The following is a 13020-nucleotide window of genomic DNA, read 5'->3' as shown; positions in this document are numbered from 1 at the left end:
AAGTTGTGAAGGGATTTGAACCCAATTTGGTCAGAAACATCCTTGGGGGAAGGGGAACAGATTTTGCATAAATGGTGGCTCTGACCCTAAAGGGGCCAAAAGGGATGGGCCCAGTGGGGGAAATAGAGGTAATTCCTTTGAATTGCTACTAGCCATCAAGTTATGAATGGATTTGAACCAAATTTGGTCAGAAACAGGGGAACAGATTTTGCATAAATGGTGACTCTGACCCCGGAATGGCCAAAGGGGCGGGCCCAATAGGTGAAATAGAGGTAATTCCTTGAAATCGCTACTAGTCATAAAGTGATGAATGCATGTTCTATAAACAATTCTTGAGGTCTTTCAGACCTTAGAGAGTCTGGACTTCATTAATCTTTAAAGCAGTTGGGATTCCCACACTATAACCATATATAGCATTGTTAGAATTTTACAAATAAAACAACTTGAATATGAACATTATTTCAACATTTGGTCTAATCCAACCAGGTGAGCGATACAGGCCCCATGGGCCTCTTGTTTTGTGAATTTTGGAGTCTGCTTAAAACTTACTAAAGTGACAAAGCTGGACAGGACTATATGATCATGTGTAATTCTTGTGTTACAGATATGTTTTGCCTACTAGCTAAAAATTTCAGGGAAAAAGGGACTTATTTATTCTGCATACAAAACTTTATAATGTAGTTGGTTGAATACAGTTATTGCTACAATTACTGTGATGGCAGCTTGATCAGCCATAGTATCAAGGTAGATGGCACTATTGCGGTGTAGACATGTTGTATTGTCATGATATCAACAATACCTGTATATATGACATTAAATTTGATCACTGTGACCTAGTTTTTATGCCTCAGAAACTTATTGCTGTTTCTGTAATTAAAGTTGGATGCAATCGGGCCATATTAGTAAAGTCTTGTTTGTATACCGAGAACAATGCATGTATACAAAACTATATAATAACTGCTCTCCTGTGGAAGTTCTACAGATCCAGCTTATCGAGTTAAAGAAGAGAATCTCTACTCAAGTTGGACATGCTCACTAAGAGGTTCCAAAGACATGCTACTGATTTGATAACTGTACTGGAAGGGGATAGTAAATTAAGTTTGATGTGTCCAAACTCCCAGCAGTGTTCCATACACTGATGACCATTCAGGAAGAAATCAATCGATCAACTTTAGGTATACTGTGAGATTCAGCCATGAATAAACCTGGGAGACCTTTCATCATATGACTTAACCCAAAGCCATCACTAGCAAAGTGAAAAATGAGCGAAATAATTTTCCAGCTCCTGAACTTTATCACGAGGGATTTTGGACAGTAATTGAGTGTCATCGACATGTAAAATTGTCAGCCATGGTTATAGCCCAGCAACATTCATTTTGGTCCTTGTAGACAGCAGTCTATTCCCTGTCATCTGTTCTCTTTAATGCTGTACAAATCACTCTAGGAGAATTATATAGTGTGTTGTCAAATAACATGTTATTATATAGTGTGTTATTGTATAGTGTGTTATTAAGCTCATGAGCTTATGCCATGGTGCGGCATCTGTCTGTCCGTCCGTCGTGCATCAACATTTGCTTTAAATCGCTATTAGTCATAAACTATATATGGCTATATTAATGAAAAGTCTGACCCCCAAAGGGCCAGAGGGGCAGGGCCCGATAGGGGAAATTGGAGTAAATCGTTAAAATCCCTACTTGTCCTAAATGACTAAATGGATTTTGATGAAATTTAGCCAGAAGCATATTTGGGCTAAGGGGATCTAATGTAGGGTATGGGTCCCTTAGAGCTGGAGAGAGGGGGCCTAAAAGGGGAAGGTTGCAAAATAGAAAAAAAACAAACAAACAAACTTTAAACCATGGTTGGAAGATGCAGCAATTAAGGTAGAAAAATTTTTGAAATGTAACTTAAAATATTTTTCCATAATTACTGAAACATCCACATGAGTGATGCAGGCCCTTTGGGCCTCTTGTCATATAGTGTGTTGTTAAATAGTATGTTATCATATAATGTGTTATCATTGATTCCTTCCTGAATGGTCATCAGTGTAGGCAACACTGCTGGGAGTTTGGACACATCAAACTTAATTTACTATCCCCTTCCCATACAGTTATCAAATCAGTAGCATGTCTTTGGAACCTCTTAGTGAGCATGTCCAACTTGAGTAGAGATTCTCTTCTTTAACTCGATTTAGTACTGTTTACTGATTACACACCAATATTATGTCCAAATGCATTTTAGGTACTTTCTTGACCTTTGTATAAAACTGGAACATTCCATCTGGTTCATATCGACTAGCAGTACCCATTGTAGTGTGGGTGTAAGTTACCACCCATTGTAGTGTGGGTGTAAGTTACCACCCATTGTAGTGTAGGTGTAAGTTACCACCCATTGTAGTGTGGGTGTAAGTTACCGCCCATTGTAGTGTGGGTGTAAGTTACCGCCCATTGTAGTGTGGGTGTAAGTTACCGCCCATTGTAGTGTGGGTGTAAGTTACCACCCATTGTAGTGTGGGTGTAAGTTACCACCCATTGTAGTGTGGGTGTAAGTTACCACCCATTGTAGTGTGTTAATTGAATTGATACATTAGAATCAGAAGAGGAATGGAATAACAGGTAGATTTGATTTGTGGTTTTGGGGTTTTTATTTTTAGTATCCATCAGTTATTCTTATTATAGTTAACATTTTATTACCAGGTAGATGAAAAAGTTTGATTGGAAGTGTACCATACTTTTCACTTGAAAGTTTGATGCAGTTTCAAGTAGATCCATCCAAGTTTGAATAGATTGTCAAATTAAACCCAACACAACATGCTACAGGAACCACAAGGTTCCACCATGTCTGTGGTACAGTAAAGTCACTTTGAGAAGCATTTTATGAAACATTAGTTTGAATCTAATCTGTTTTTCTTGGAATTCTGTATCCAAGTCAGTGCTGTAATGGGTAATGCATGGCCTTACACAAATATTCTGTGACAGTAATTGTTTTATAAGGGACGAGGGAAGAATTGTATGAGGTACTGCACTCTGTTGACATTAGTGGTTACCTAGCAATAGATGTGTGTTAGTACACAGACACAGAAGAGTTCGCTCACCCCAATCTATCTATTTTACCCACTGTATGTTAAACTGTAGTTAGAACCCTTTGCTATATATATATATATACTAGTATAAATATATATTTACCAGGTGACAGCTAGTGACTAAAATATATCTGCTACATTATTGTAGTATAAATGGTCCTGATGTTAAGTTTATCTTCCCCTCCCTACCTTTTCATTTCCTAATTCTTTCCCTGGTAATAGCTTTTTTGTTAAGCATCAATCGAATTGCGAAATGTGTTATCCCCTAATAGAGACATACTGAAGTCAATAAAGTTAGACTCATACTCTCTTCCTTAAATGGGAAGCAGTAAGGAGTTGGAAGCCATCATCAGTATTATATACAATCAAAGAACAATTGTACAGTTCTATTTGTAAGCCTTGTCTTGAAGCCGTGGTATTATTTCTAATTCAGTTCAATTGTTCATGGTATCTTTGATAGAAAGACATGCAATGGTTTCCTATTTGGTGGGGGATCATGCTGTCATTTAAAGTGGTTGGGGAAATCATGGAGTGGTTTATAGTGGTATCTGGTGGGGAAATCATGGAGTGGTTTATAGTGGTGTCTGGTGGGGAAATCATGGAGTGGTTTATAGTGGTGTCTAGTGGGGAAATCATGAGTGGTTTACAGTGGTATCTGTGGGGAAATCATGGAGTGGTTTATAGTGGTATCTGGTGGGGAAATCATGGAGTGGTTTATAGTGGTGTCTGGTGGGGAAATCATGGAGTGGTTTATAGTGGTGTCTGGTGGGGAAATCATGGAGTGGTTTATAGTGGTATCTGGTTGGGAAATCATGACGTGGTTTATAGTGGTGTCTGGTGGGGAAATCATGGAGTGGTTTATAGTGGTGTCTGTGGGGAAATCATGGCGTGGTTTATAGTGGTATCTGGTGGGGAAATCATGGAGTGGTTTTTGAGTGATTTAGAGTGGTGTCTGGTGGGGAAATCATGGAGTGGTTTATAGTGGTGTCTGGTGGGGAAATCATGGAGTGGTTTATAGTGGTATCTGTGGGGAAATCATGGAGTGGTTTATAGTGGTGTCTGGTGGGGAAATCATGGAGTGGTTTATAGTGGTGTCTGGTGGGGAAATCATGGAGTGGTTTATAGTGGTGTCTGGTGGGGAAATCATGGAGTGGTTTATAGTGGTGTCTGGTGGGGAAATCATGGAGTGGTTTATAGTGGTGTCTGGTGGGGAAATCATGAGTGGCTTATAGTGGTATCTGGTGGGGAAATCATGGAGTGGTTTGTAGTGGTATCTGTGGGGAAATCATGGAGTGGTTTATAGTGGTATCTGGTGGGGAAATCATGGAGTGGTTTATAGTGGTGTCTAGTGGGTTTATAGTGGTATCTGTGGGGAAATCATGGAGTGGTTTATAGTGGTATTTGGTGGGGAAATCATGGAGTGTTTTATAGTGGTGTCTGGTGGGGAAATCATGGAGTGGTTTATAGTGGTATCTGGTGGGGAAATCATGACGTGGTTTATAGTGGTGTCTGGTGGGGAAATCATGGAGTGGTTTATAGTGGTATCTGCTTGGGGACAACATGGAGTGGTTTACAGTGGTATCTGGTGGGGAAATCATGGAGTGGTTTATAGTGATGTCTGGTGGGGAAATCATAGAGTGGTTTATAGTGGTGTCTGTGGGGAAATCATGGAGTGGTTTGTAGTGGTGTCTGGTGGGGAAATCATGGAGTGGTTTATAGTGGTGTCTGGTGGGGAAATCATGGAGTGGTTTTGGAGTGGTTTATAGTGGGGGAATCATGGAGTGGTTTATAGAGGTGTCTGGTGGGGAAATCATGGAGTGGTTTGTAGTGGTGTCTGGTGGTGAAATCATGGAGTAGTTTATAGTGGTATCTGGTGGGGAAATCATGAGTGGTTTATAGTGGTATCTATGGAAATCATGAGTGGTTCATAGTGGTATCTGGTGGGGAAATCATGGAGTGGTTTTGGAGTGGTTTATATTGGGGGAATCATGGAGTGGTTTTGGAGTGGTTTATAGTGGTGTCTGGTGGGGAAATCATGGAGTGGTTTATAGTGGTATCTATGGAAATCATGAGTGGTTCATAGTGGTATCTGGTGGGGAAATCATGGAGTGGTTTTGGAGTGGTTTATATTGGGGGAATCATGTTGTGGTTTTGGAGTGGTTTATAGTGGCGTCTGGTGGGGAAATCATGGAGTGGTTTACAGTGGTATCTATGGGGAAATCATGGAGTGGTTTATAGTGGTATCTGTGGGGAAATCATGGAGTGGTTTATAGTGGTATCTGCTTGGGGACAACATGGATTGGTTTATAGTGGTGTCTGGTGGGGAAATCATGGAGTGGTTTATAGTGGTGTCTGGTGGGGAAATCATGGAGTGGTTTATAGTGGTGTCTGGTGGGGAAATCATGGAGTGGTTTATAGTGGTATCTGGTGGGGAAATCATGGAGTGGTTTACAGTGGTATCTGCTTGGGGACAACATGGAGTGGTTTATAGTGGTATCTGGTGGGGAAATCATGGAGTGGTTTTGGAGTGATTTAGAGTGGTGTCTGGTGGGGAAATCATGGAGTGGTTTATAGTGGTGTCTGGTGGGGAAATCATGGAGTGGTTTATAGTGGTATCTGTGGGGAAATCCTGAGTGGTTTATAGTGGTATTTGCTGGGGAAATCATGGAGTGGTTTACAGTGGTAACTGGTGGGGAAATCATGGAGTGGTTTATAGTGGTGTCTAGTGGGGAAATCATGGAGTGGTTTACAGTGGTATCTGGTGGGGAAATCATGGAGTGGTTTATAGTGGTATCTGGTGGGGAAATCATGGAGTGGTTTATAGTGGTGTCTGGTGGGGAAATCATGGAGTGGTTTACAGTGGTGTCTGGTGGGGAAATCATGGAGTGGTTTATAGTGATGTCTGGTGGGGAAATCATGGAGTGGTTTATAGTGGTGTCTGTGGGGAAATCATGGAGTGGTTTGTAGTGGTGTCAGGTGGGGAAATCATGGAGTGGTTTATAGTGGTGTCTGGTGGGGAAATCATGGAGTGGTTTTGGAGTGGTTTTGGAGTGGTTTATAGTGGGGGAATCATGGAGTGGTTTATAGTGGTGTCTGGTGGGGAAATCATGGAGTGGTTTGTAGTGGTGTCTGGTGGTGAAATCATGGAGTGGTTTATAGTGGTATCTGGTGGGGAAATCATGAGTGGTTTATAGTGGTATCTATGGAAATCATGAGTGGTTCATAGTGGTATCTGGTGGGGAAATCATGGAGTGGTTTTGGAGTGGTTTATATTGGGGGAATCATGGAGTGGTTTTGGAGTGGTTTATAGTGGTGTCTGGTGGGGAAATCATGGAGTGGTTTATAGTGGTATCTATGGAAATCATGAGTGGTTCATAGTGGTATCTGGTGGGGAAATCATGGAGTGGTTTTGGAGTGGTTTATATTGGGGGAATCATGGAGTGGTTTATAGTGGCGTCTGGTGGGGAAATCATGGAGTGGTTTACAGTGGTATCTATGGGGAAATCATGGAGTGGTTTATAGTGGTATCTGTGGGGAAATCATGGAGTGGTTTATAGTGGTATCTGCTTGGGGACAACATGGAGTGGTTTGTAGTGGTGTCTGGTGGGGAAATCATGGAGTGGTTTATAGTGGTGTCTGGTGGGGAAATCATGGAGTGGTTTATAGTGGTATCTGGTGGGGAAATCATGGAGTGGTTTACAGTGGTATCTGCTTGGGGACAACATGGAGTGGTTTATAGTGGTATCTGGTGGGGAAATCATGGAGTGGTTTACAGTGGTATCTGGTGGGGAAATCATGGAGTGGTTTACAGTGGTATCTGGTGGGGAAATCATGGAGTGGTTTATAGTCGTATCTGTGGGGAAATCATGGAGTGGTTTATAGTGGTATCTGTGGGGAAATCATGGAGTGGTTTACAGTGGTATCTGGTGGGGAAATCATGGAGTGGTTTATAGTGGTATCTGGTGGGGAAATCATGGAGTGTTTTATAGTGGTATCTGTGGGGAAATCATGGAGTGGTTTATAGTGGTGTCTGGTGGGGAAATCATGAGTGGTTTATAGTGGTGTCTGGTGGGGAAATCATGGAGTGTTTTATAGTGGTATCTGGTGGGGACAACATGGAGTGGTTTATAGTGGTGTCTGGTGGGGAAATCATGGAGTGTTTTATAGTGGTGTCTGGTGGGGAAATCATGGAGTGTTTTATAGTGGTATCTGGTGGGGAAATCATGGAGTGGTTTATAGTGGTGTCTGGTGGGGAAATCATGGAGTGGTTTTGGAGTGGTTTATAGTGGTGTCTGGTGAGGAAATCATGGAGTGGTTTTGGAGTGGTTTATAGTGATATCTAGTTGGGGAAATCATGGAGTGGTTTGTAGTGGTGTCTGGTGGGGAAATCATGGAGTGGTTTATAGTGGTATCTGGTGGGGAAATCATGGAGTGGTTTACAGTGGTATCTGCTTGGGGACAACATGGAGTGGTTTATCAGTTGATGGAACATGGATTCATTTCCAGATTTACTGCCTTGACTCGTTTCAATTTGTATTGGGGTGGGGGTGGGGGAATGGAGTGGTTTACACATTGGTATTTGATGATGGAAAGCATGGAGTGGTTAATTTTGGCAAAATCAGATGGGATAGTTTCAAGGCATACATGAGGTTGAGTGAATGATATGAGAATTGTTTGATTGCAGTGATATTAGTCTTGGTGTTTGATACGCATGATTTACACAAACATGGTGATACCATTACCAATGTTGTTACAAATATGTGTCAGGAATAAAAATAATCAGGCTCCATTTCCTTTCTCTTAATCCATTCAATTAATTTTACACTATTTCAGAGCTATTTATTCATGACAAGTGGCAATATTTATGTTATTCTAAACTTCCTTAAGTCTGCATTCAGTTTTGAAAGGAAATCAATAAATGTCGAATTTGGTTCTCTGATTTGCTTCCTCAAACTAAATCACTCGGAATGTTAACTTGAGTAGTGGTAGAAATCAGTAGCAGCATTTGAATGCACCCAGCTGTTCGCTAATCCCGATATGCTGTCTTTGAGTATAATTTCTGACGACTTGCCGACTCACCTGATTCCATCATGTCTATCTGATTTCACGACCTTCTCAAATCATGCAAAATGCTGGAATCAATTGATATTTGATTACCTTTTTATCAGAACTGAACATTTTTAAATCAATTTTTGGAATGTAAGTAAGTCAAAATTATTCCACTTAGCATAAAGTTAAAGAACATGCTTGCTATACAGATAGAAATACTTCAAAAATACATACTGTCAATGTACATATATTTTAGGGGTAACCTAATAATAACATACTGTCAATGTACATATATTTTAGGGGTAACCAAATAATAAGATACTGTCAATGAACATATATTTTAGGGGTAACCAAATAATAACATACTGTCAATGTACATATATTTTAGGGGTAACCAAATAATAACATACTGTCAATGTACATATATTTTAGAGGTAACCAAACAATAACATACTGTCAATGTACATATATTTTAGGGGTAACCAAATAATAACATATATACTGTCAATGTACATATATTTTAGGGGTAACCTAATAATAACATACTGTCAATGTACATATATTTTAGGGGTAACCAAATAATAACATACTGTCAATGTACATATATTTTAGGGGTAATCTTATTTTAGAGTTAGTCATGCTGAATGCATCACTCATAATTACAGTTGTGCTAATTACACTTTCTACATATAATTATTTCTATTCTAAAAAATTTTGAGGGCGATTCATCAATATGCTTATCTATCAAAATGTAGAAATGTGCTAAAATCTGAGTGAACCTTCAACTGAATGTTCGTTTACAAAACGAGCCCTTTTTACTTAAGCAATGAACAGTGGTTTTAATGTTGTTATTGTCGATATGGCAACAAGATGTATGGTGGGCAAATGGTATGGGAACCCGTTAGGGTTTCCATGCTGCTACATTTGCCCACCATACATCTTGCTGCCATATCGACTATAACAACATTAAAACCACTGTTCAATACTTATATTTACATTGTCTTACCATTTTTGTCAACTTTGAAAAAAACTAAACTAAAACAAAAAAATCCTGCCTTTTTTAATGTCACATGACCCACTGGGTGTTATAGCCTGAGGCACTGGGTGTTATAGGCGTATGGTGGCAACTGCCTCTTAGCATTGTGTCAATGGGGAAATGCGGAGCAAATGTATAAATACATGTTTTGTATATTGTGATCCTTTCTTAATTTCATTACTGTAATAGTTCTCTACATTTAAGAACACTCTCTAGACTTTTAGAACTATACTGTAAGCTTAAAAAAAATTTCCTGCGGTCAATTTGGACAAGCGAAATTGGTGACCCCTGGTCAATATATACAGTGTGTAATTAGACTGACTAGACATAGCTCATTATAGAAAATCTGGAACTGAAGGGTCACTGGATCATAGATTTTATGAAGTATTTTGTGTATACACTGTTAAATTATACTTTCTGCTGGGATTGAATTTTCATTGTACAAGGCTTATTTCCTGTCAATTTTATAATGTACACAACTATTGTTTTACTGTCTGTTTGGCTAATACAAAACAAATCTATTATGATGCAATCAGGGCCAACAGCTAGATCTACAAAGAATTACCATCAATTGAATATTATGTTTGTTTTAGATAAATGGGGGCATACAACTTGAGATGTTTTTGTGCAAATTTCATATAAATAAAAAAATTAAATCTAAAACTTGTCTGAAATATCCCTTTAATGTAAATGTTTTATTGTAGTGAAGATATAACATACGGGAGGTTATAGAAAACTAATGTAAATCTTACAGCTTCCTGTGTTTTACACACTATCTTATTTTATATATTGGAAATGTACAACAACATCCACCCATTGTTTATTGCAGAATGAAGATTGTATTTGTATTTGCTGTATTGTTGGTGCTGGCAGTGTCTGTGTCTGGGGCCGGAGGAACCGAGGTAATGTGTTACTGCCATGTCCTACCTACCTAATACTTAACCCCTCCATCCCCAACCTCTCTACCTAAAGACTGAACCCTGCCAGCCCCACCCCGCGGAGACCTAAGACGAACCCCGCATAGCCCCCACCGCGAGTACCGAAGACGGAACCCCGCCAGCCCGCACCGCCGGACCGTAAGATCGGAATCCCCGCCCAGCCCCCAACCGCGAGACCGAATACGGAACCCCGCCATGCCCCAACCGCGCCGACCGAAGACGGAACCCCGCCAGCCCCGCCAGCGCAGACCAAGACCAAACCCCGCCACCCCCACCGCTAGACCGAAGACGAACCCCGCCAGCCCCCACCGCGAGACCTAAGACAACCCCTCCAGCCCCAACCCGCGACCGAAGACGAAACCCCCAGCCCCCACGCGAACCGAAGACCTAACCCCGCCACCCCCACCTCGAGACCGAAAGACCCCGCCAGCCCCCACCCGAACGAAGACGGAACCCCGCCAGCCCCAACCCGCTAACCGAAGACGGAACCCACGCCAGCCCCCACGCGAACCGAAGACCATCAACCCCGCCATCCCCACCGCACGAAGACGGAACCCCCCAGCCCCCACCCAAACCCAAGACCGAACCCCGCCAGCCCCACCGCAAGGCTAAGACGTGAACCCCTCCAGCCCCCAGCGCGATACGTAGAGGAACCCCGCCAGCCCCCACCCGAGACCGAAGACGGAACCCACCAGCCCCCACCGCTAGACCGAAGACGAACCCCCCAGCCCCACCGCCACGAACCGAAGACGGAACCCCGCAGCCCCCACCCGAACCGAATGACGGAACCCGCCAGCCCCCACCGCGAACCGAAGACTAACCCCGCCAGCCCCACCGCGAGACAAGACTTAACCCCGCACCCCCACCTCTGACCAAGACGGAACCCGCCAGCCCCCACCCGAGACCAAGACGAACCCCCAGCCCCCACCAAGTACCGAAGACGGAACCCCGCCACCCCCACCGCAACCAATACTACCCCGCAGCCCCAACCGCGAACCAAGACGAGACCCCCCACCCCCACCCGAGACCGAAACGACCCCGCCACCCCACGCCAGACGAAGAACTGAACCCCTCCATCCCCCACCGCGCGACCGAATACGGAACCCCGCCATCCCCCACCGCTGACCGAAGACGGAACCCCGCCACCCCACGCTAGAACCGAAGACGTGAACCCAGCCATCCCCCACCCGACCGAAGACGAACCCTCCATCCCCCACCCGAGACGTAAGACCTACCCCCTCCAGCCCCCACCCGAGACCTAAACGGAACACCGCCACCCCCACCGTCGAGACCCAAGACCAACCCCGCCAGCCCGCACCCGAGACCGAAGACGGAACCCCGCCAGCCCCACCGCTGTACCTGAACGAACCCTCCATCCCCCACCCGGGACCGAAGACTAACCCCTCCATCCCCCACCTCTCTACCTAATACTTAACCCCTCCACCCCCACGCCTACCAAGTACCACCCCCCAGCCCCCACCGCGAGACCGAAGACGAACCCCGCCAGCCCCCACCGAACCGAATACGTAACCCCTCCAGCCCCCACCGCAGACCGAAGACGTAACCCCGTCCAGCCCCCACCTCAGACCAATACGAACCCCTCCAGCCCACCCTAACCTGAAGACGGAAACCCCGCCAGCCCACACCCACCTAATACTACCCCATCCAGCCCACCGTCTATACCTAATACTTAACCCCTCCATCCCCCACCTCTATACCTAATACTTAACCCCTCCATCCCCCACCTCTATACCTAATACTTAACCCCTCCATCCCCCACCTCTAACCTAAGACGAACCCCCCAGTCCCCCACCGCAGAACCAAAACTCGAACCCCCACCCCCACCGCGATACCAAGACGGAACCCCCCATCCCACACCGCGATACCGAAGTACGGTAACCCATGCCACCCCCACCGTCGCGACCGAAGACGGAACCCCGCCACCCCCACCGCGATACCGAACCAACACTCCCCGCCAGCCCCACCGGAGACCGAAGACGGAACCCCGCCAGCCCCCACCGCGATAACCCAAGACCGAACCCCGCCAGCCCCCACTCGCTAACCGAAGACGAACCCGCCAGCCCCCACCGGACCGACAGACGAACCCCGCCAGCCCCCCCCCGTACAGAAGACAAACCCCCCAGCCCCCACCGCACCGAACCGAAGACTAACCCAGCCAGCCCCACACCGACCGAAACGAACCCCGCCATCCCCACCCTAGTACCTAAATACAACCCCTCCACCCCACCCTAACCGAATGACTACTACCATCCACCCACGTCTATACCTAATACTTGAACCCCCATCCCCACCTGCAGACCTAAGACGTAACCCCCATCCCCACCGCGATACCTGAATACTTAACCCCCCAGCCCCCACCCTATACCTAATACGAACCCCTCCATCCCACAACTCTGGACCGAAGACGTACCCCCCAGCCCCACCCGAGACCGAAACAACCCCTCACCCCCACCTCGATACCAAACGAAACCTCCATCCCCCACCTCTATACCTAATACCTAACCCCTCCATCCCCCACCTCTAACCAAGACGAACCCCCATCCCCCACCTATCAGACCGAAACACCCTCACAGCCCCCACCGTCGTATACCTAATACTTAAACCCCTCCATCCCCCACCTCTATACCTAATACTTAACCCCCACCCCACCTCAACCATAACTAACCCTCCATCCCCACCTCTATACCTAATACTTAACCCCTCCATCCCTCACCTCTATACCTAATACTTAACCCCTCCATCCCCCCACACGCTAGACCAGAAGACGGACCCGCACAGCCACCAACCGCGAGACTAAGACGGAACCCCTCAGCCCACCCCGCGAGACCCGTAAGTACTAACCCCTTCTTATCCCCCACCTCTCTACCTAATACTTAACCCCTCCATCCCCCACCTCT

At 44.9% G+C, this 13020-nt stretch overlaps 1 protein-coding gene and 1 long non-coding RNA gene across 4 annotated transcripts in view; one reads left to right on the top strand and one right to left on the bottom strand.

Moving 5' to 3' along the window:
• LOC117327981 overlaps positions 1 to 13020 on the top strand; it is a 44198-nt gene that overhangs the window by 19513 nt on the left and 11665 nt on the right. For both annotated transcript variants that reach the window (XM_033885266.1, XM_033885265.1), the window contains exon 2: positions 9994 to 10066. The gene's annotated coding sequence lies outside the window, so the exon portion shown is untranslated. The remainder of the gene's footprint in view (positions 1 to 9993; positions 10067 to 13020) is intronic.
• On the bottom strand, positions 10047 to 12870 carry LOC117327982. Of its 2 annotated transcripts, none has more exons than XR_004532761.1 (3): positions 12802 to 12870; positions 11786 to 11882; positions 10047 to 10095 (listed from the first exon to the last, which is right to left on the bottom strand). It is a non-coding gene; the product is annotated as an uncharacterized LOC117327982 (long non-coding RNA). The 2 variants fall into 2 exon arrangements; XR_004532762.1 differs by lacking the exon at positions 10047 to 10095 and adding an exon at positions 11499 to 11526.

The sequence above is a fragment of the Pecten maximus genome, chromosome 5, assembly GCF_902652985.1.
Source record: "Pecten maximus chromosome 5, xPecMax1.1, whole genome shotgun sequence".
Lineage (NCBI taxonomy): Eukaryota > Metazoa > Mollusca > Bivalvia > Pectinida > Pectinidae > Pecten > Pecten maximus.
This window is presented reverse-complemented; position numbering and strand designations above follow the sequence as displayed.